The sequence below is a fragment of the Cupressus sempervirens genome, chromosome 7, assembly GCF_028749045.1.
Source record: "Cupressus sempervirens isolate cs-2001-9-10 chromosome 7, ASM2874904v1, whole genome shotgun sequence".
Lineage (NCBI taxonomy): Eukaryota > Viridiplantae > Streptophyta > Pinopsida > Cupressales > Cupressaceae > Cupressus > Cupressus sempervirens.
Window position 1 is genome coordinate 659,927,644 of NC_143124.1, and position 24,272 is coordinate 659,951,915.

The following is a 24,272-nucleotide window of genomic DNA, read 5'->3' on the forward strand; positions in this document are numbered from 1 at the left end:
TTGACATGTTGGCATATATATATATATACTATTTTAATCCTTATAGTGACATCATGTCTTCCAAACTTTTTCATGTTTCTTATTTTCAAGTGGGTTGCTACATCACTACCGATGAAGCATGAAGATTTTTCGGTTGCAACATAGTGACCTTTGGCTGATTTTGAGTTTCTGATGCACAAATGTTTAGTAGGATGCCACCATGTCTTGGGAGTGCATGACTCATTATTGATGAAGCATTCATTGGGGCCCACCTTTTAAAAATATTGCTACATCATGGCATTCTGATAAGTTTCTATGTCATTACCGATGAAAGGCATTACATTTCTGGTCATGACATAGCAACCTCTGGTGAATTACTAAAACTCGATGATAGGAAAAGCTAACTATGAATCACAAATGCATTAATGAGTACCTTTGTCAGAGTAATAAATATTAATGATTATGATTTCACATGGTAACTTCACTGTCATCTATCAACATCAAAGGTCACCATATTTCATCACTTTTTAGTCAGTCGCTACATCGCTACTGGCATAGCGCATAAACTTTCTAGTCATAATATAGTGATTTACCAGAAAGTTTGAGTTCTGATAACATTTGTTGCAACTTGCTCCATGTGTTTTCTTTTTGATAGTGATAACTACAAGACAAATCATGTGACTAAATCTTTTCCAAAACAACGTGCCTTTTTGGTGCTAGTTTTCATTTTATGACATCGCACTTCAAATTCTTGGTAGTTGCTATGTCATGATGGTAAACAACCTTGAATTTCATTATAATGACAACACGACAACCATGGATCTAACCAAGATCCAACAATGGGAAAGATTCTTCAAAAAGGTACTCAACAAACTTTAAAAATAAGTGGGAAAATAATATTCAAACCTTTTAAAAGATGTCACTCCGAGATAAATTCAAAAAAACAAGACATAGGGTTTAACACAAGTTTTTCAAAGGGTAATGAAAATTATAAAACCAAAAACTAGAAACCCTAGTGTCATCAAAGGACTCAACCTTGATTTTTTATACATTGGATTAGGCAAATTTATCATGCAAAAAATTAGTCCAACAATGGCTCTGTTTGGGGATGATAGACTACCCGAGTCAATGCAAGAATTAAAAATCTATGGTAGAGAAAACCACATACTTGATACAACTATGAAAACTTCTTCAGAGAGCACAGAAAAAAAAATAGAAATAAGGAAATAGACTGTAAAAAGATGTTTACAGGGATTTAAAAAATATACAAAATATACAAGAACACAAGAAACCCTAAAACTATTGTTCATGGAAAATATATACTTCTAGGAAAAGTAACTCTTCAAGAATTGTCCATGAGTTGGAAATTCAAGAATATCTCTAGTTAAATCCCTCAAAAAATATGAGTCTTCACCATTTGTATCACAAATGTTATATGGGCCAAGCTAGATTGGGTCAAATTTTCCATGCTTTCCTTTATCTTCCATTCTAGCATTCCACATCAATACCATATCACCTATTTAAAATTTCCTCTCAATGGCCCTTTTGTCATATAAGTGCTTCATTTGTGATTGTAACTTGGCATTTTGAATAGAAGACTCTTTCCTTGTTTCTTCTAATTGCAAAATATCATCCATTCTAAGTTGCATCTCATCAATGATATCATATTCATATACTTGAACAAATTTATACATCTCATTTAGGTTATTTTGTGGAGGTCTAGCTTGTATACCATAGACCAAATCAAATGGCCTTTTTCAAAGTAACCCTATCAACCCATCACTAGTACATTTGAGGCCATTTTTTGACCAAAATTGGTCAAAAATTTGACCCAATTTTCAACCAAAGTTTGACCAAATTTGACCAACCCATTGGTCAAAGTTTTTCTCATCAAAATTTTGACCAACCTACTAGTTGGTCAAAATTTGTCAAACATGTTGGCCCAGGTTCTGCCAAGCATTGGTCAAAATTTTAACCAACACTTGGTAGTTCTCGACCAAACATCAATCAAAATTTTGACCAACACTTGGTAGTTCTTGACCAAACATTGGTCAAAATTTTGACCAATACTTGGTAGTTCTCGACCAAACATTGGTCAAAATTTTGACCAATGCTTGGATGTTCTCGACCAAACATTGGTCAAAATTTTTACCAATGCTTGGTCAAAAACTCCAAGTATTGGTCAAAATTTTGACTAGTGTTTGGTTGAGAACATCCAACAAAATTTTGACCAATGTCAAAATTTTATTTAGGCTCACACTTGTTGAGGTCCACTTTAGCAATGGATCTTCCTGTGATATTGTTGTCTAAAACCTTTCTAATGAGATAATGTGTTATGAGCTCTACATCAGTGGGATGGAACATGACTCTAGGAGGAAATTGTACATCACCCATATCATGATTGTAACTAAAGTTAAGAGCCTCTATTATTGAGTTCTCTTCCCTATCATCAATATTCATTTCCTTTGCTATGGGAAATAAGGAAGAGAATCCAATAATAGAGGCTCTTAACTTTAGTTACAGTCATGATATGGGTGATGCATAATTGCCTCCTAGATTCATGTTCCATCCCATTGATGAAGAGCTCATAACACATTATCTCATTAGAAAGGTTTTAGACAACAATGTCATAGGAAGGGCCATTGCTGAAGTGGACCTCCACAAGTGTGAGCCTCAGGGAGGGTTCAATTCCCTCCTTTATTATTCACTATGTGTATAATCCCACCCACCCATTTGATCTCAAATGATGATGTATTCAATGCTGAGTGTCTGTACTGAGTGCTCCAAAACCATCCATTTCATGCCTTCATCTATACACAATGCCTTTCTAGTTTCTTTCTACTCGCACACCCATCTCATTTCATATGATCATTTGAAAATTGTGTCACTCTAAGCTCTCAACTGTTTCCTCTTGATTGATCATCTCATAACTGTTGAATGAGAGCTTTGGGAAAAGCTATAGGCATCCATCAAAGCATCAAGGATTTTGTTAGATGGTGTAGATGAAGTAGTAGCATTTGCCTTGGGAGACATGCTTGCAAAATGGAAGTATAGATAAGTCATGTGAACTATTTGATAGGATGCTTGAACATAATGTGGTCATCAAAAGCCATGGTTGCTGGATATGCACAAAATAGATAGATTGAGAGAATATATTCATTTAAGTTGAAACTACCCTGGTAGACATGCATGCAAAATGTGGAATCCTAGATGAATAGTTCAATTGAATCCTCCTCCTGGAGGAAGGCTACAAAAAATACATAGTTCAATTGAATGTGTTGGTGTTTGAAACTACTGAGCAACAAAATGCTCAATATCATAGTGAAATTACTCACACAATCTAAGGATTAACCAATTCCTAGTATCAATTACATGAATAAACCACTTTGACCCAACTTCAACAAAACCAAAAATGGTTTTCTACTCTTTAGGCTTTGCTAAACCAAAGCGGGTATACCTAGGGATGATTCTAATGCAAACAGTGGTATGAAATTATCTTAGTTTCATTCTGATTCTCATCTTTTACCCTCAGGCACATACATAGTTTATTAATTTTCTCTAAAAGCTTCTCAAATCTATATGCATCCCCTATAAGTAGATCTAGTTATAAATATCCTATTAGTTTACAAGTATTCCTAGAATTAGTGGCTATCAAAGACTCAGAAAACTATATGCAAATGAGTGGTAACCAACATTTGTAACTTTAAACAAAATGGAATGAAATAATTTTGATTTTTTAAAAGTGATTTGATATGTAGCAGAAAAATTCACTCTTTCCCATTTCTGACTCATGTGACCAGTGCCTTATCCATTGGGCATATAATTGACTATTGGCAGGAGATCTAATTCAAATAACTTGGAAATGAATAAATCAATTGTAATCACCCATTTCCCTTCTTATGAAATATCCCTTTTATAAGATCACAAACCCTACTAATTCACTAAAGAATTTCCATAATTCCTTGAGTTATAAGCAACAATAAAACCAACATACAACCCATCCAGATTGCATTCAGCCAATTAAACCTTATTTAAGTGACTTCAAAGTAAACAAACTCATAAAATGGAGACAGAAATTGGTGACACAAATATAGTGTTAATACCCCTTTGTATTATCCTTTTGAATGACTAATACAATAACCAATAGAATTCAAAGAAAAGCTCAGAATATCTTGCTGATTCTGTCATTTCAATATCACCAAAGAGTACAAGTGGAAGAAAACTCAAAAAAACTACATATTATTAGACTTACTATTTATACTTTTCTTGAGAAACACAAAAATTATACAAGTTTTCAGACCATCACATTGCCTTGAAAACTCATTTATATAGACATGAGTTGCAACAAGCAAAGGGCATTTGTGATTGACAAGTGTCCTTCCAAACAAGAAACAAAATACCATAACAAGAGACAAAAATGAGCATAACAGAATGCCAAGCACATCAAAAATTCTTTAGGTAGGCCTGTTTCTGTTACTGCTACAAATCATCAACTTTTGATTTGTCCCCTACTATTCTGGATCTTCAAAATACGTCGCTACCAAACTAGCCAATGCAAGGTTATCCTATGGTGCCTCCAAATCAAATTTTTCCTGTGGATTTTCACTGCTTTTACCTTGAACAGGCAATATTACTTTTTCACCTTCTTCTTCTATTAGATCTGGTGCTAATGTGTCAATGATCTACACCTCACCTTTCAGTTCTTCATCATCATCTATACCACCTTCTTCTAACTACTCATCAGAAGTAATACCTTCCATCCAGGTGTTAAATTGTGCATCATCAGGCTAGCTGAATTGCAGGACATCATCTTGCTTCTTTAATATATAGTTATCCTCATTTTTGAGACCAAAAAACTCGTCTCAAAGAATCAAAAAATAACTAGACTTTAACGAATTCCTTCGTCATGATGGCCCACCAGGCATGTCCCTTTTCATTTACAACTTTATTTATCCTTATGGAGAATAGGTCATCTAGTTCTTTACTCCATGCATCTTTATTTTTCAATTTACTTTTTCTATCCAAGGCACAAGGAAACAAATCAAATTTTTGATTCTTTTACTTGCTTAAATGAGAAACAATCTTTAGTTGCAGAGCCAATTCTCCTATTATCAAAATCTAATAGGTCATTAGCAACATCATACATTTTTTCAATATGGTCATCAGAAGACCTTATAACTGAATAACATAAAAGGGTGATTTCTTTCTCCCTTTTTCCCCACTTATTAACAATAGGCTTGAGGGTTTCATCATGGGTTTTTAGTTCCTCCCATATACTTGTTACTCTTGCCAACTGATCATAGAACAAGGGCCATTCAATTTTATCTATTAAATAAATTAGGGGCTTTCTAAGCTTATCCTCGTATTGCATATTTAACTCTACATGTAAGGCCCATAGCTTGCTTTTCTCTTCTTCAAAATACTTAGGTGTGTAATATTCTGGCCTTTGAGGTGTGTCTAGTATCTCTACAAGGGGGATGGATTTAAAAGGTTCCATTGGAGGACAAGGGTATGTTATTCTTGGCTTGGTAGACTTCCCCATTAGCTTCTCTTCAAGCTCAATTCTCCTTTTTACCTCCTTATTATAGGCCTCAAGAATTGTTTCACATTTATTTTGTAACTCAAACATAGCCTTTTCCTCCTTCCTAGCAGTGCCCAAAAGAAATTTGGATGAATCCACATTCCAGTGTGCTACCTGCACATGTGAAGTATCAACAACCTTTCTTACAATTATGTTTCCCATCAATCTAGACTCATTTTATTTTGATGGTGTGGCTCTAGATCCTCTTGCTAATGACCAACTAACCAATGCAGCTTGATCCTCAACAAATGCAGTGCCCCTAAAATTTTTCATTGTGATCTTGCAAATTCAATTTATTTGAAATAGAATTGAAAACTAAGGCATCAGGAATATCCCAATTTGGTAACAGTAAAATGTTAGATGCCTTCACCATTTTCCTCTCCTCCTCAGGGCTTATATTTTGAAATTCTTTCATCATTTCTTCTTTAGTTTTTTTCTGGATGGAAGCTTCATCCATTTTTGGATGCTCTATTTTTAAGCTTTTGCATCTCTCTTCAAAAATATCCATGTTTTCCCTCCATGCAAACTGCTGGAAAGCTTGAGATCTCACGAAACTGTTATCAGCCAAAAATTTATGACTTGCCTATTCTAACATAGGGTCTAATTCCCTACCTCTATAGTTTGCTACTGTTAGATCCAAACTTGGGAGGGGAGGTTCTGGAGGGTTGCCCTCATCTAATTCTTCTTGAGTAATAAAAATACCTCCCTATGATCCCATTTGTTCAATCTGCTTACCAATGAGCTATTCTTCTCCAATCCTCAAAGGGGATTGAGTGGGTGAATATTCCTCAATTTGAGGCCTCTCTTCTTTCATTACCTTCTACCTCTTGGGACTAGGTTCATCAGGTCTCTCCTCTTGGGCTGTACTGGTGGATCCCATTATTTGCTTGCCCTTATCTATAGGAGCCCTTTTATTTTGAATTATAGTGTAACCAAGCTTCTTTTGTACAATTATTTGACAAGAATCAAGAATCATTGTACAAGAATCAATAAAAAATTATTTCTTCTCATTCATAGCTTCCATTATTTTAGGGAAGTTATTCATGAGCTTATTTATTCTATCAGCCTCTGTATTAACATTATCTAAAGGACTATATCTCTGATCAAAATAATGAATGAACTCTAGGACCCAGGAATAAACTCTCCATTTTTCTTTTTTAGTTTCCTACTCCTGTAATGAGAATTCATTCCTTATAATGTCCTCTGGATAATATGAATCATGCTTCACCTATCCTAGCTTAATTCTATGCCTCAAGGTCTGATTAAAAAATCCCTCAGAATAAAAAAAATGGGGATGGGAGATAGCCATCATATACTGATCCAAAATTTTATGCAAAAAGAGCCAACCCCCTTTGATAATCACAAACTGATGGGCCACTATACAGGTAGGGAAAATTGACCCTAGTTGCCTTTTGAACAAAAACATTTCTTCTACTCCTCCTAATTGCCACAAAAATTCAGCCATTCCTACCTTCAAAGGTACTTGGTAAGGAAAGACATGAGGACTCCCTTTGAAACCATAGATTCTAAAAACTATAGAAATAGGGTAAGGAATGATATCTCCCCAATTATGTAAAAATTTGAAGTTATGGGGTTTGTCCATAGGTCTGAGGAGGTCCATTAATACCTTAGGGATTATGGGATTGTCTCTTAATATGAGACATCTCAATTTAGAAGCAAAATACCTATCAAATCTGACAAAATTGGCATTATTTGCATCCCAGGTCATATACACACTCCACAAGTGGAATAGAAATGCTTCCCCATTCTCTTCTCTATTCAATTCCATCTCATTACTAAAATATGTCACTTCCTTGAACAAGAACATATGCATCAATAGAGAATAGTGGCCAAAAGTTTTCTCCACTTTGACCTTCGTAATTCCAATTAAACTAGTATGAATATCCTCAGCCAAAAAGGAGGCAAAATCAAAGATAAAATCTACACTGAAAGAAGCAATCTAAACCATCATATACATAACGCCAATGGGCATGGAATCTTTCTCATCCTCACCAAAAACACAACACAGGGTTCTGTATATTTCTATAGCTAGGGAAGTGAAAAGACTCTTCTTAAAAGGTTCCCTAGAGGCTGTAGTAATTACCAGTAGAGTTCCTATTGTACCAATGTGTACCCTCAGTGCATCTCCCCTAATCACATCCTTCTTTTCTTTGTATTCATTTTCTAGTTCTGGCAAATTTATTGGCACATGGTAATCTGACAATGGTTCTAGGTGAAAAAACTCTCTAATTTCTTCAAGACTAATTGAGATCAGAGGGACACCATCATTTATTCTTACAACCCTAATAGCTTGGTCATAATTATTGGCAATGGCTTCAAGCAAATCATAATCCATGAAAACAGTTGGGACTACTAGCTTTCCCAAATCAAAATTCTAGACATTAGCATGTGGGGCAAACAAATTCCTCTCTGAAAACTACTTTTTAAACAAGACAAGACCAGTTTGCATAGTTGTTGCATCCCTAACCAAGTTCCACTTGTCATATAGGCCATCAACAATCTTAAGCCTAGGGTTTATGAAATTAACCTTTTGACTTGTGCAGGCTCGGTGGTGGATTCTGGGAGCAATTCTAGCAAATCATCATGGACATTTCTATCCATATAATTAATTTTCATAGAAAATACTTTCTTAGGAGGCACCTTGATCATAATAATAGGAACTAGAATGCTATAGAGGTTGTATGTGAATACTTACTTGACTTTCTAGACTTGTTCTTCTCTAAACCTCTACAATTGTTCTTTGAACAGATAAGAAATTGCCTCATGTCTTTACCAGGCTTAACACAATACAATCAATAGGCTCTTGTGCTTAGAAAATTGTGAAATCTTTGTTTTAGTGAGACTGGAAGTGATGAAATCTCTTGTATTGTACTCTATTTTTCTCACACATGAAGCTTTCATTCATCATAAATGCATAAAATAGAGAAACATAGTGGCACCATACTTCCTTTTAAATTTGCATGATCGATCTTTGAAAACTCCTATGATCACAAAATGAAAATTGGGCTGACTCACATTTGCCCTTAACACACTGGTGTTCAACCCAATAAAATAACTCCATTTGTACCTTTCCTCTAATGTTGGCATTTCAAAATGGGCCCACGAATGATTGAGGAAACTTGTCATCAACTCGCTACCTTGATATACATTACTTTTGAGCACCTTTCTATAGCGAGCTAGCAATAACCATTGATTTTACTTTGATCCTGTGGAAAAAATTTGATACAACCCTTAAGAGAATAATGGTGGATCCCTCCCTTGCTACCTTGCTATACATAAATTTCGCACATCTTTCCATAGTGAGTTAGCAAGTATCATCAATTTATGCTTGATCTAACGATTTAGAATAATTTACATGTTCTATGCATGGGGAGTGGGTCGAAGATACTACTATCACTGAGCTGGCTTAACATGTTGGAACACATATATATTATTTAATTTTGAATGACATCATTTTTCCTTGAATCTTCCATGTTTGTCATTTTCAGGCATGTCGCTACCTCACTACTATTGAAAAACACAAACTTCCCAGTAGTGACATTGTGAGCTCTAACAGAGTCAAAACTTTTGACCTATAAATGTTAAGTAGGATGCCATCATGTCATTTAATCTACACAACTCATGTTTGATGAATCACTTGTTTGAGGTCCATCTCTTTTAAAATTTCCATTACATCACAACCCTCCAACTAGTCGCTACCTCGCTACCGATGAAAACACAAACTTCTCGGCTAGAGAGATAGCAACTTTCGTCAGAGTCAAAACACTAGTGACGGAGAACAAAAAGACATTGATTGAAAATTTGTCAATTAATACTAGTGTCAGAGAAGGTGGTCACAAATATTTATGAACTTGCATGGAAATTTCCATGATCACATTAGTTTTTAAAACAAATTGCCACTTCCTTTAAAATTTGGGCACTCGCTATGTCGCTACAGGTTGCATAGATTTTCTAATAGTGACTTAGCAAGTCACCGAAGAAACTTCAATTCCGGTGACACCATTTGTGAATTCCTCCTCGTGCATCCTTTTTTGATACTAACAATCCTAGGCCAGTTCACTAAAGCCTTCTTTAATACTGACAATCCTAGGACATAGCAATTGATCATAATGTCTTGATATTAATACACCTTTTTCGACGCCGAACTTCATTTTTTAGCACTAGGACATAGTTCTTCGATGGTCACTACATCACTATAGGAAACAACCTCGTAATTTTTTATAGTGAGTATGCGACATCTGTTGATTCTAACAATATCCAACAGAGAGATAAGATTTTTCAAAAGGACACAACAATGACCTTGATGTAGGCAGGAAAGAATATTCAGTTGCTATTAAGACTTTCGTGGCAAAATAAGATTTAAAAGGTAAGACCTAGGGTTTTACACAAATTTTAAAAGATATCAAAAATATGAGACCAAAATGTAAAACCCTAGGACCTAACAAAAGTACTCACATCTGATTTTTTCACCATGATTCTAAGAAAAATTAATATGTAAAAAATCAGACCAATAGAATTTTCTATAGATACCATTAGGATAAATTGCAACTATGGATAAATAATCATATTAGAGAATCAAAACTATGGATAAATCATCATTTAGAACTATTTTCACTAGTAGCTAAAATATCAATTTGCATCATACATGGAAGAAGTTGAAAAGTAGTCAATACACATCAACATCATGAGAAGAAGTGATTTGGTTAATAAACAGATTACTAAATCAATATGGAGTGATACAAAATAGCAAATGAGGAATCCATAATGGGTATTCTAGTTCCCAAGTGCTAATAAGTATGATAGGTACTATGAAGACCAAAAACCAAGTGATAATTGATCAATGATCATATGTATATCCAATGATGGTCCATGATTACTATGTAATAGGATGATACACAAATAAGGAGAAGCTGTATCAATAAACATAAATAATCAAAAGGACATTAATCAACATATGACTGAGCAATAATAAGCATACAACACTCATAACAATACCGATATGGAGGAACAAAAATATGTTATGGTAATGATTAAGTGAAAAAATGACAAACTTTGAGATTTATTGAACCAATGAACCATATTATTATACTAGCTCATGCACACTGACTAGTGAGATTATTACTATTGGCATCCAATAAGGAGAATATTATAATCAATAACTAAAGGCTGATTAATTATTGAATGAAAGGATGAAAATCTAACAAGGAAAAAGTGCATCTAGAAATTATCATGAAGGGATACAATATTCATTATTAAAAAATGTTATACTAACTGATCTTATTGTTAGAAGACTTGTAACAAAAAGGTGCATTTAGCAAAGGAAATGAAGGGACATGAGACATGTCCCATACAATGGTACTCCTCACTCAAGGATGCAGATATAAGAAAGCTTTTCCATTGATCATTCAGAAATACAATACAAATTATTCAAAACACAAAATAATTTAAAACAACTGTCTTATATTAATTTAAAGAGGTTCTTCAAAATCTATTTCTTCTTTCAATCATTTTATCTTTATTATTCCTAGCTAAAAGAAATGAATATTTCTATGTTTTGAATCTACATGAACAATGCACAACTTTGATTAAATAGAGGTATGAAGAATACTCATGATAGATAGTCACTATCAGTGCGCTCCAGAATACTGTCAGCTAGCTTCTTCTCATATGTTTTGATTCTCTCCAAGTAACGGGCACACTCTTCCACATTGCAATCTCCAAAAAACAATCCTAATTAAAGAAAAAAATTTTCTCCCATTTAAAAGAAAATAAAATAGTTTTTCATGCATGTTTGACCCTATGTTTCGAGTGTTCCTTGGTGGAGAAGTACAAAGGATCTGTGGTGTCTTCCTAGGCAAGCCTACAAGAGGATAGAACATAGTAAATTAGAAGCAAATCCTAGTAACAAATGTATAATGTATAGTAATATTAAAACCTAGAAGGATTGATACTGAAGAGGAAAAACTAATGATAAAGATAACAATCTAATTTTGGAACGTGAAGTAAAAGCGATAGCAATAGATGATCTAGTACTCAATTATGAAGTATTTTCCAAGACTTCAAAAATTGTTGCAAAACATTCATGTCAGCCAATATTTTAAGAAAGAAGCCCCATTTCATACATTTGTGAAGTTGTATATTAAAAGTATTACTCAGCATTTTGACTTTTACTAGCTTTGAGGATGAGTCTCTTTAAGGAAAAGGGCATGTTGTGTGCCTAGAAAAAAAATAACATTATACTTGTTTTCTAGCCTATAGCCCTAGTTCCCAAAAATAAATCTCTTCTTTTCAAAATGCAATAGATAGAACCACCATTTTTTGAGTACTCTTTCTTTACAGTTAGGAATTTGTAGTTGTAGTTTATCTTAGGAGAGCATGTATTTCCCATATTTTGCAAATATGGTGTTGTTTGATATTTTTTTGCAATTCATTCTATGAATTTTTAAGGAACTCCTCAGAATCCACACTATGAAGGAAATAAAACAATATTCAAAACTAAAATGAAAACCATTTATTTCATTGGTAAATAGTAGGGAACACAGTCCTCTAATGGTAGAAATGATAGCTCAAGGTGAAAAAGGCTTCTAAGGAGATGCAAGCAAGATGATTAAAGATTTTTTTCATTCTTGATAGATAGAATCATACCTCAAAAATCCATCCACAAGTTCCCAAAAGTCATGCTTTTCATTGTATGACCTTGTCACTAATGATAGATTTACTATTGAATTTAAGTAATCAAGTCTTCCATGTAAACTACACATGATGCCAGTGAAACCAATGCTCAACAATGGAACCATTTGCATGGACAAATGAAAAGTGAAAACCAATGTCTAACCGCTGATGGATTCCATGATTTCAACATCATCATATAGATCAAAACTATTGAGATATAAGATTTACATAGCCATTTTCATCACTAAATTGTGAGAGTACATGCAAGAAAAGTGTCACATCACAATATTTCTACCCATGAGAAGCTTACCAGACCCCCAAAATCATCAAAAAGTGTTTTTGAAATCCTTTGTACTTGGGCATCAATCACTAAGTCATCTAGTTCATTAGAATTGGTCTGATCAACTAGTCTCCGGGAAAACCTTCTTGGTGGCATTTTTATTCCAATTCTTACAAGCAATGCACTAGCCTGTAAATTGCCTCACATGGTCAGATTCTAGAAAAATAAAAAAAGAATCTCAATTATCCTTCTACAAAAGTGATCAATAGATTATACCTCACTATCTAGCATCCATATGCTAAAGTCTTCTCTTGTCTATTTAATTTTAGTTGCATCTCAAATACTATTATTAGGGAACTGAGCTCTAGTTACTAAATCATTGTGAATACAATGAAAGGAATTGAATTCACCTAGTTTTGGGGTAGATTTTCTTGCAATGCATCCTTTATGTTTTAATGACTTTCCCTTTGTTCTTTACATGAGATTGAACTTTGACTCTGCATTTTAAACTCCCCTATTTATAATCCATGGCTTGGTCTTTTGTTTGGCCTTTAATAGTGTAACATTCTTTCTTTTTAACATACTAGTTCCTCTAACCTTGCCATTTCACTCAGCACTTGTGAATCTTTTCATGTTGATGCGTGGGTTCTTTTTGGTCACAACATGGATTTCTTCTTTTTAATGCATGGGTTCCTTCTTAACACTGGTCTGCCCTATGATTCAGCATGAAAACTTGCTTCTTTGTCTGGTCAAGTCATCCATGTAGCTTGTTCCCTTTTTTTTTCACACAGTGGGTTTTCCCTACTTCCATTCTTTGTGAGATTCGTGCTTTGTTTGCAGTAGATTCCTATGACTTCAACTGGTGATTGCTCATGGATTCTGCCTCTTTCATGCCTTCTCTTTTTTACCTATATCTTTTCTTGAGTGTGGAGCTCCCTATTCTTTGGAGGTGGTTTGCAAACTTTCAATATGGGAGTTCATTTGTTTGACTATGGCCTCATGCTCCTCTGATCATGGCATTTCTGTCTAGACCCACTAATGACTGAGGACATGTGTCGACAGGTCGCTACTTCACTATACATATAGAACAAGCACCTTGCCATAGTGAAGCAATGACAACCATTGATTTGATCTTGATCCCATGGATAACACATTACTGCATTGCTTAGAAGAACAGTGGTGGGCCCTTATTCACTACCTCGCTATACATATCCTTCGAGCAACTCTTCATAGCGAGCTAGTGATAACCATTGATTTTACTTTGATCTTGTGGTAGACATTTGATAAAACCCTTGAGAGAACAATCTTGGGTCCCTCACTCACTACCTCACTATACATAACTTTTGCACATCTTTCCATAGTGAGTTAGCGAGTATCGTCAATTTATGCTTGATCTGACAATTTAGAATCCCTTATATGCTTTATAAATGAGTGGTGGGTCTAGGGTGCTGATGATGTAGGAAATTTTGCAGTATCAGCAATAGGATAAATCCTCTTTAATCTTAGTCATCTTTCCACATTGCTTGAGGTCCCACCATGTGTTCATTTCATAGTGCCTCACTATGACACATAGCACGGAGGTGCATTCTTGCATTCCTTAAATTTTGAGCAATTCTTTATTGTAGGCTTGCACCAACCATTGATCTTTGAAGGATATATGGCTGACCAAACTTCAATCACATATAACAAGGAAACCTCCTTAATGGCACAATTGGCAGTACATGTCAACAATCACTTTTCAATTTGGTACACTGCAACATATACTACGAACTCCTGACCCCACCTTTCTACTTGTCCAAAAAATTGCTTGCCCACTTTATTTAAAAGCCTTGCATCTCAATATTACGGGAATGCGGTACCCATTGATCTGAATGAGATCAATGGTTACACAAAATTCGTATCACATTGGGCTTTTCTAAATAAAATAATATGGTCAATAAGTTTTTAAACAAGCTTTTAAATAAAATCATGCTTGCATAAGCCTAACCTTAGGGTAAAATGATATATTTTCAAAATCATTTTTATGAAAAACTATTTCGAGGGCTTTTCAAAACTAGGGTAAAATAAGGCATGGTACTAGGGTTTTTGAGAAATTCTCTGAAGAAAAAACTTGAGAATTTAATAGGATTTCAAAGACACAGAGACTAGGCTATGAACTAGGACAATCTAAGGGTTTGAAAAATACAAGGAACAAAACCCTAATTTGCAAGACACAAAGACTCAAATGATTTTTCACTAAAATTTTTCAAAATTTTTGCATTGTGAAAAATTAGACTCAAGTGGTACTTGGACAATTATGCGAAGTTTTGGTTATGATGATGAGATTAAGCTAAGAGATGAACTCCTTCCAATTGCATAGTTCAAGCAAGCACCTGACCAAGATTTTTTTAAGATTATATAATTTTTGAGGGTCCTCATTCATGTTTGACTATTACCTCATAAAAATCAATAATCAACTTGGATATAGAAACTGAGTGACTATTACCTGCCAAATAAGGGTTTGGCAATAATAGCAACTAAGATTTGTGTAGCATAAACAAGATATGGCTGGAAGTAAGCGTTCATGTATTTTGTGCAGCAAGATAGTCTACAAATGTCCCAAAAGGGATCAGACATATGTCATAATAAAAAACAATGTTTTATGGTAAATTTCAAAATGATATCCAATATGACTAAACCTCCTTCATGATGCTCCTGATTTTCCTATTCGAATATTGCTAGTTTTTAAATGCAAGGTAAATACCATTCAATCACCTTTGATTACTATATTATCCATATTAAAAGCTTTGATCATTTGGAGGACAAGAAGTAGAGCTTCAACACCTATTTTTCTGGGACGAAGTACTAATGGTGGTCAAGTCTTAATTTCATGTTTAAGAGAATGTTGAACAAAAAGACATAACTGATATATATATATATATATTTGGAGGAAAAGAAGCGGAGCTTCAACACTTATTTGTCTGGGATGAAGTACCTGTGTTGGTCAAGTCTTAATTTCATATTTAAGAGAATGTTGAACAAAAAGACATAATTGATATATATATATATATATATAATTTCATATTTAAGAGAATGTTGAACAAAAAGACATAATTGATATATATATATATATATATATATATATATATATATATATATATATATATATATATATATATATATATATATATATATATATATATATATATATATATATATATATATATATATATATATATATATATATATATATATATATATATATATATATATATATATATATATATATATATATATATATATATATATAATAAGCTAATGCAACTATTCTGAAAAGACTAGATAAAATTTTGTATTAAGAGAAATTACAAAAAGTTTAACCATACACTAGTTTGCATAAAATGTCACATGGCCTAGTTTCCTTGATCTCTTGTGGGCTCCATTTTGAGAGGAATATGATTTTCCTTTGTTTGTTGTAGCTGCACTCCTATCTCGTGAACCAGTCAAGGATCTTTTAGAAGTTGATTTAAATGCTGCCACAACCATCACTAGTTTGAGCACATGCCAACCTAATTGAAAAGAAACAACACATCTAATATCAGCTTACACATAAAATTTGGTAATTCCCCAAAAAGGCACTAGAGGATGTAAAAGTCACTAAAAGTGCAATATTGCAAGTTTTTTCTAACAGATCTATTTGAAGTTCTCTGCTATCATAGGAAACGTGATAGCCTATCACTATTTTGAAGAAATTTAAGGAAATATGCCTCTCCCACTTTTTGTGATTAAAATATAACTTGTGGGAGAGGTACTTAAGCCTGTAAATATGATGTTTTTACTATGATTTAGATGCAGGTGGTAGTGAACAGAGAAAGGAATAGTGGGTGACTGATGAACAAACAGTGAGGGTGCACTTAGAAAGCACCACATGGTGAATATATTGATTTGAGGGTTGGAGTGGATAAATGAGTGTTGGAAACAATTGAGGGAGTGTATTTTAAGGTGTCTAAACCATTAGAAAGGTTTTGTGAAACTATTAAGGTTCTTTTCTAGAGAGCCCTAGGCTAGAAACCCTTAAAATGAGGGTTTGATGAAAGAATGCTTAGATGTGAGTGGAAGTTCAAAAAAATTTAGGAATACTTCTATTTAATAGATTCCTTAAGACTATGTCAAAGTTTGGAATGTTGGAAGTAAGAGTAAAAAGGAGTTGCTTTGTAAATGGAGGGCTAATTAGGCCTAGTTGCATATAGGAGTAGTCATAGAAAGGTTCATCAGTCACAAGATGAAAGGAATGAGATTCATAGGGCTTGAAGAAATCAATAAAGAGTATATGAAAAGGTGAGGAGGTTACTAGGTTCTTTGAGAAGTTTGCAAGTAAAGTGCAAATTACTTGTAGGACAGGGCTAATATGACAGGCCTATTGAAGGCAGTTTTAAGTTTGAGACAAAACTAATGTTTGGTAGGAGTTGGAACTCCTTAGTTATGTTATTTGAAGGGTATTGAAGAATTTTAAGGATCAAGGGAGTCTTTGAGTACAAAGATTAGGAGTTGGTATTAAAACATTGTGATCCTTAAGATTTCTAAAATTACAAGAAAGTGTTAAATAGGGCTTTTTGGAATATGGAAACATTTGTTTTTAGGGCATTGTATTGAAAGCTTGAGCCAACTCCTTGTGATGCTAGTCATCATAAGTATGATGCTCAAATGGCTTCAAGTATTGAGTGTTATAGCATTGGTCATTAACCTCATTTTCTTTGAAATTGTTTGGTGAAGATTTGCACATGAAATTGAATTTAACCCTAGCTTACCTAGATGCTAGGGTTCTAATTTTTGTAAACCTAGCAGAAGTTTTATTCTTCCAATTGGACATAGGGTTATTCAACGTAAATTAATTCAATTGGGAAACACATTTTTTCTTTGTAAAAAGAATGACCATCAAAGAAAAAATTTTCCTATTTCAAAGTAAAAATGCAATGGCCTAACACTAGAATTCTTATACATTCTAAAGTCTCAATTTTTTTTCAAGAATAGGATAAAATGCAGGCAAGGTAAGCACATACTTTAGAGAACTGTAGCTTCTGTTGAGTAGCCTAAAAAAATCATATTATATTAATGGGGAGTTTAAAAGGCAAACGGCTACCTTAGAAAAACATACTTTTAAGAGGAATCCAAGAATTAAAAAAGCTACATGAAATGTGATGATAATGAAGACAATTGGAAGAATAATAAACTCATAGAGATAAAAGAGGAAACCCTCTAAATCTAACATCATAATGCAGAATCTAGTCAAATAGTTAGAGGGAAAAATAGTGAGTTACTTTGAAACAATACATATGGATGCTAGTCCTCTCCTCTTCTGCCCCTAAATGAAAATAAATTCTATTTGTTGAAATGTCAAAAGCCTTGGTCAATTGTTACTTATTTAAACATTTTGCAACTCAAGACACAATTTGGGTTTAATATGCTTTAGCAAGTAAAACTTGCTAGCTTTTCTTTGGAGTGTACTCTGGAATTTATTTTGAAAAATGTCACCTTTTGTAAATATATATTATACAAAGAAAAGAGGGTCTGCAATTTTGTTGTCTTGGTTTGTTGACATTGGTTGCTCCCCATGTAACAGAGCCATGTGGGTCATTATTGAGTGTCAAGGTTATAAATTTGGGATCTATTCTTTATATTTTGCCATTTTGGTAATGGCTATTATAGAGAATGGATAGTGGAGAGGAGTCAATTAGCCTCTAGCCTTCCTAAAGTTCCTTAGATTATTCATGGGCTAGAGACATGGAATTTGTTAACCTATAAACTTCCTAAAGTTCCTTGGATTCTTGATGGGCTAGAGACATGGAATTTGTTAACGTATAAACTCCCTAAATTTCCTTGGATTCTGGTGAGGACATCAATATGATAGGAAAATAAAGATACATCTTGTTGTAATAGAATACACTTACTTTTTAGACTAAAATGAAAAGGGTCCTTAGCTTGTCTAACCCTCTTGAACATAATGAAAAAGGGTCCTTAGTGTGAGCTTCACTTGGTTTCAAGAATACTATAATATTCTCTACTTAACAAGGCCAACCATGTGAAGGTGGAAGCTCATTTGGCCTCATCCCCCTCCCCCTAACATCAATCTAAAGTACCCATTATCATCTAATTACATACTTCATTCATTCATTCATCCATTTATGAACTATAACATTCAATCAATACAATCACATAACATTCATTAATACGATATAAAATTCATTAATACACAATACTAATCAAGACTTCATTAACACATAACAATATTCATTAACATAAAATAAAAATCTGTATTAATAAGCATCATTCATACATAATTACTTAAAACAAAGTTCTTTCATTATCCAACTAGGTTTATCAAAGAAGATTTTTAAAACATCATTTCTTTTTTTTGTTTTTCCAAGCTCTCTTAAGAAAAGCACTTATAGGAGCATCCACATCTACATCATTCTCCTCCTCTTCTAGCATGTGTAATGTCAAATTACAATGGCTCCTTCTCTTTGGAGGAGTAGGAGACTGCTGCACTAAAGGGGGCTCTGTTGCAAGAACAAGTGAATGGGATAAATTAGCATACTCTTTTTATTTTTCTAACTGTTACAAGTCTGTAATTAAGTATGAATACAACATAACATGCATTTTTCTTACTTGATAATGCCACATCATGTACATTAACATTTTGATCCACCATCATGTCAACATGTTGAACACTTGGAACATGGTCCACTCCTTCAGCATGATGTTCAACATGCTCTAAAATATTCAAAATAAGGATACACGTCAAATAGCAATTGAAGATGTTAAATTGTATTCATAATTGCATGATTAATTTCCAATAGAAAATTAATACCTCCACCACTATAATGCACATCATGGCCTTCATCACAAGTAGGTTCTATGGTAGGATATGAAGGCTGCAATAAAATGTTATGCACATTGTTATGTAGTCAATTTAAGTTTAAAACTAATACCAAAAAAGAATCTTCTCAACTATTAAATTTCATTTACTTTTCATCTGACCAATTTACCTATGAGATATCATTTGGTGCACTTGATTCTTGGGCAAGGCTTATAGTTTCTTCGTGTAGGCGTGCAACCACAACTTTATAGCCTTCAAGGTAATTTTTCTATCTTCATCCGTGACCTCCTCATTACTCTACTTACAAGTTGAGATTGGAGATTCATATAGCCACCAGAGCCAAGTTTTTGTTGGCCAACCTTTTCTACTCTCGCTTTTGTAGCCATAGATGTGTCCTGCAATCTATGAACAATTTCAAACATCTTAGATTATATATTTACAAATATCAATAATTAGTGCATGATTACAATGTACTCAATACTATAATGAAATTTCTCCCTTTTCCCTGTGCTACTTCATTATCTCTATCTTCACATAGCCTTTTCTTCTTTGCATCTTCTATTATTTCATTCCACTCCATTGGTGGAATCATAGGAGGATGGTCATACTTTAGGTTATCCTTAAGAGCCCTTCTATATTGATCCCTCATAGTCTTTATATGCTTTTCTACTCTTTTTAGAAGTAGGCCAGTGTCAAAAATGTTTTTCCCAAATTTCTCCTCAAAAGATGCAATCAACTGATTTTTTAATTCCACGGCTTCTACATTCCACCTTTAAAAAAAAAAAAGATTGTTAGATCAATAAATTTAATATATTACAATAAATGGAAGAAAAGAAAAATTTTGTAGCAATGATACGAAACTACGTACCTTTTACGTATGGTGGGTCCAAATAGTCTCAATGTCATATGAAAAAGATGTTCAAAGAAAGCATTATTACCTACAAAAACATAAAGGATTTATTAGTCCAAAATGAGTAATGTAAAAGTAAACTAAATTTACACTTTAAATAATAACAATTTTAAAGCACTTGGAAGCTTTCATTCTTTTAACAGAAACATAGTTTTCTTATTCAGCAATAATGTCCCTTCATACGAACTAGTACTAATCACATGAACTACTCTAGGAAATGGATCAGCTTTAGTAGTATTTCTCTATGTTGGTCTATCAACTAAAACATCATGAAAATTAAATGACAATTCTAGTACTGCTCTCTGTTGGTCTACCTCCCTGCCTATCTCCATGTCTCTCTATATGTGGGTATATATATATGTATGTATGTATGTATGCATGGTGTGTGTATGCATGTGTTTATGTGTATGTAGGCTTCTGTAGACATCATTTAAGCAATGATATGCTACTTTTTTATTCATCAACTTATATAAATACATTACAAATAACACATTACAAAATATAGAAAAACAAGGTTTTACTACTTCTAGTGGGCATAGACAAGGATGTTTGCATGGTCCTTGTTGCCGATAATGCACCAGAGAATACTGGACCACCAACCGAAGGAGGAGTCTACACTTCATCATGTGTTGAAGAATAGAATATTGTTAGCAAAGACATTTGTAATGGATAAAGATCAAATGGGATACTAGTGAGAAATGTCCACAAAAAAAAGGTAAGTGTTATAATGTTGATCAAAAAAAACAAAGTGTTACTTACATGAAGGTTGTGTGCAACAAAACTCACCATGTTCATCATATAATGTCACAATTGACACATATATCTATACAAGAACACATAAAATTAGAGATCATGATCCATAAGATACTATAAAATATTAATATCTATTGAACTTCTATTACTGATTTAGTTGAATTACTGCTTACCTTCAAAGATTGGATTCTACGGTCCAATTCTATTGTCAGTGCCTCTTTCTCGTCACTTCTATCGCCCTTGATGATGATGTTAACAAGTTCATTAGTGTATCTTTGCTTAATTTTCTGGGTGATGAATACAAGGTCAGCAGTAAGGGCAATGTCATGTAGATATGACACCCATATTTCAGATTGCATTTGATCAGTGATCATTCTAGCTTTTTCCTATCATTTGTGACATCAAATATCGATATAATTTCATCAAAATAACTCCAAATCCATAAAGAAAAGAACATAATAATATGAAATTTGTTTCTATATTAACATTAAAATTTACAATAATTAATGTTTACCTCTATTGAAGGTGTTTGAGATGGTGCATCCATATCACCCTGTGAAAAAAATTAGTAAGTCTTAGAAATCAACAATGAAATTAAAGTAATAGACTTACCAAAAAAAATTTAATAATAAAGTAGATTGTATATGTAAATCATTTGTCTTAAGTTAAAAATTTAGTGTAACTAATGTTTATATCTAAAAAAATATTTGACATGTTCTACTTAATGTTTATTAATATATGTGCACATATGGTTTGGAAAGAAAAATTTGGTCATACAAGACCTCATCATAGATGACATTGATCCTACCTGGAATTTCATTGATCATCATGATCTTCATCCATTGTCATCATCATCATCATCATCATCATCATCATCACCATCATCGTACTTGTCACTTTGATCATCATCGTCACCACCACCATCTTCATCACCATCATCATCATCTTGATCACTATCATCATCATGACCATCACCATCTTCAACACCATGATCATGATCGTCATCAGCATCATCATCATCATCATCATTATCACCATTATCATTAGCATGACCAAAATCATCACCATTTTCTTCTTCTTCATCACTGGGTAAGTTCTGTCGTTCCTGAATATCATTTACTTCCTCTTGTGCTTCTTCAATATCTTCTTCTTCGATCACATTATACTTTACCAACCTTCCTCTTGGGTCATGTCTAACAAAAAATGACCAACCTGGTTTGTGTTGAACACTAAAGTAAAACACTTGCTCGCATTGGCTTGGAAAAACATAGGGCTCATCTCTAACTAGCTCAAATAACCTTGTATTAATCATCGTAAATCTACTATCATGTTTAATAACAGTCCTATCGAAATCATTTCGATTCAGTCGTAACCTAAACCATTTGATAATAAATAGAACTATTTTGAATGAATTAAAGTCGCACTCAAGTATATCATCCAAAATTCCATAGTATTGATTTTCAGTTTGTTGAGGATGTATATCAGTTCTAGACGAAATATTGGTGACCGCGAAGACAACACTTATCTTGGAATCACACATTTTCTTCGTTTCATCTAACTTTTTTGTGTGGAATTTATAGCCATGGTAGTACATATCTTTGTGGTGTTTGACCTGCAATTATTCAAACATGTCAAGAATCTTCTCATTGATCTGTGAGTTGATATTAAACTTATATCTCATGATTAGTAATCTTATGTGTACCTTTGTATGTCTTAAGCCATATATTAGATCAAGTACCATTGGCATAACATTGGGATCTCCATTAGGATGAGCTTCTTTAACCAGCAATGCAACACCATCCCATGTTAATGAGTGACCATTTTCTTGAGACTATTCAATCCATACTGTCATCCAATCAAGATTGTTTCCAATATACAAGTGTAGTGCATCCCACTCGTGACCAACTATAAAGAAGACAATTACACCAGTTAGAAACAACTTATATATATTGATTATGGATAAGAATTATTAAATTACAAAAAAAAACTTTTAATTACCTCTCATCCTCCTCAATCTACCTTTCCCCATCAAGTACTCCCATTTGAATTTGTCATTATAGTTGGGATCCCAAATGCGATCTACATGGATATCTGCTACAAAATTTGGAATTTATTCACTAATATACACCATGGTTTGGTATATCATATATCCCTCTATCATAGAACCCTCAAGACATGCTCTTTGTCAAACCAAGCCCTCCATAAATTTCAAGTGCCTCTCAACCATCCACATTGATCTAGCTTGTACAGGTCCACACAATTCAATCTCCTCAACTTGATGTATGAGGTAGTGTTCTTGAGCATTGAAAAACATTGGAGGTAAACACTTTTTCATTTCACACATAAGCTGTGGAATTTTTCTCTTCCAATATTTTATATCTTTTTTATCAATTTTTTTAGATGATAACCACCTAAAAGAGATTCAACACGCAAAAACACATAAAGGAGATTTCAAATAAAATTATACAATAGATTTTAGATAAAAAGCTACAAATCTAAGAAAAAAATACTTCTAACCTCATGTATTTTCCAAGATCATGTATAACTTGTTTAATACTATTGTCAAACTATTGTGGAAGGGATAGAGGCAGGACGAATTGCAATCAGTAAAAAATGATCATTTCAATATATTATTAAATAATGCAATTGGTACTACATTCAATCTTACAAATATACTGTAAATAGAGAATATGACTTACCTTGAGCAAGGTATGCCAATCATGTGTTTTCAACCTTGGCCCCAAATCACCTTTCTTTGATAGAAGAGTGCTTATATTTGCAGCAAATCCTATTGAAATGTTTTCTTTTTTTATGACTTTTTTTAATGCATCACTTTGTTTCTCCATTAATAACCAAGGAAGGACACTTGTATTTATGTGGTCTCCATTTCTATTTGATTCAATGAAAAATTTTAGTGCATGATTGGATTCATGAATGTCAATACAAATTTTGGCAATTTCTTCTCTATCACACCTTCCATCCAACATTTTCCATAGTGTCTCTATTACATTCTTTCTAATATGCATAGCATCAAACAAATGCGTGATTGGGAGATCCTTGTAGTATGATAACCTACTAAATTGAGTAGAATAACTTTTCATTCCTCTAAGAAATTGGTCATTGATGCCTTGACGACCTTCACGAGTATCAATTACAACATTAGTAAATATAAAACAATATCAAAATACAAATTTTAAACTTTGGATGACAAATTGGACAT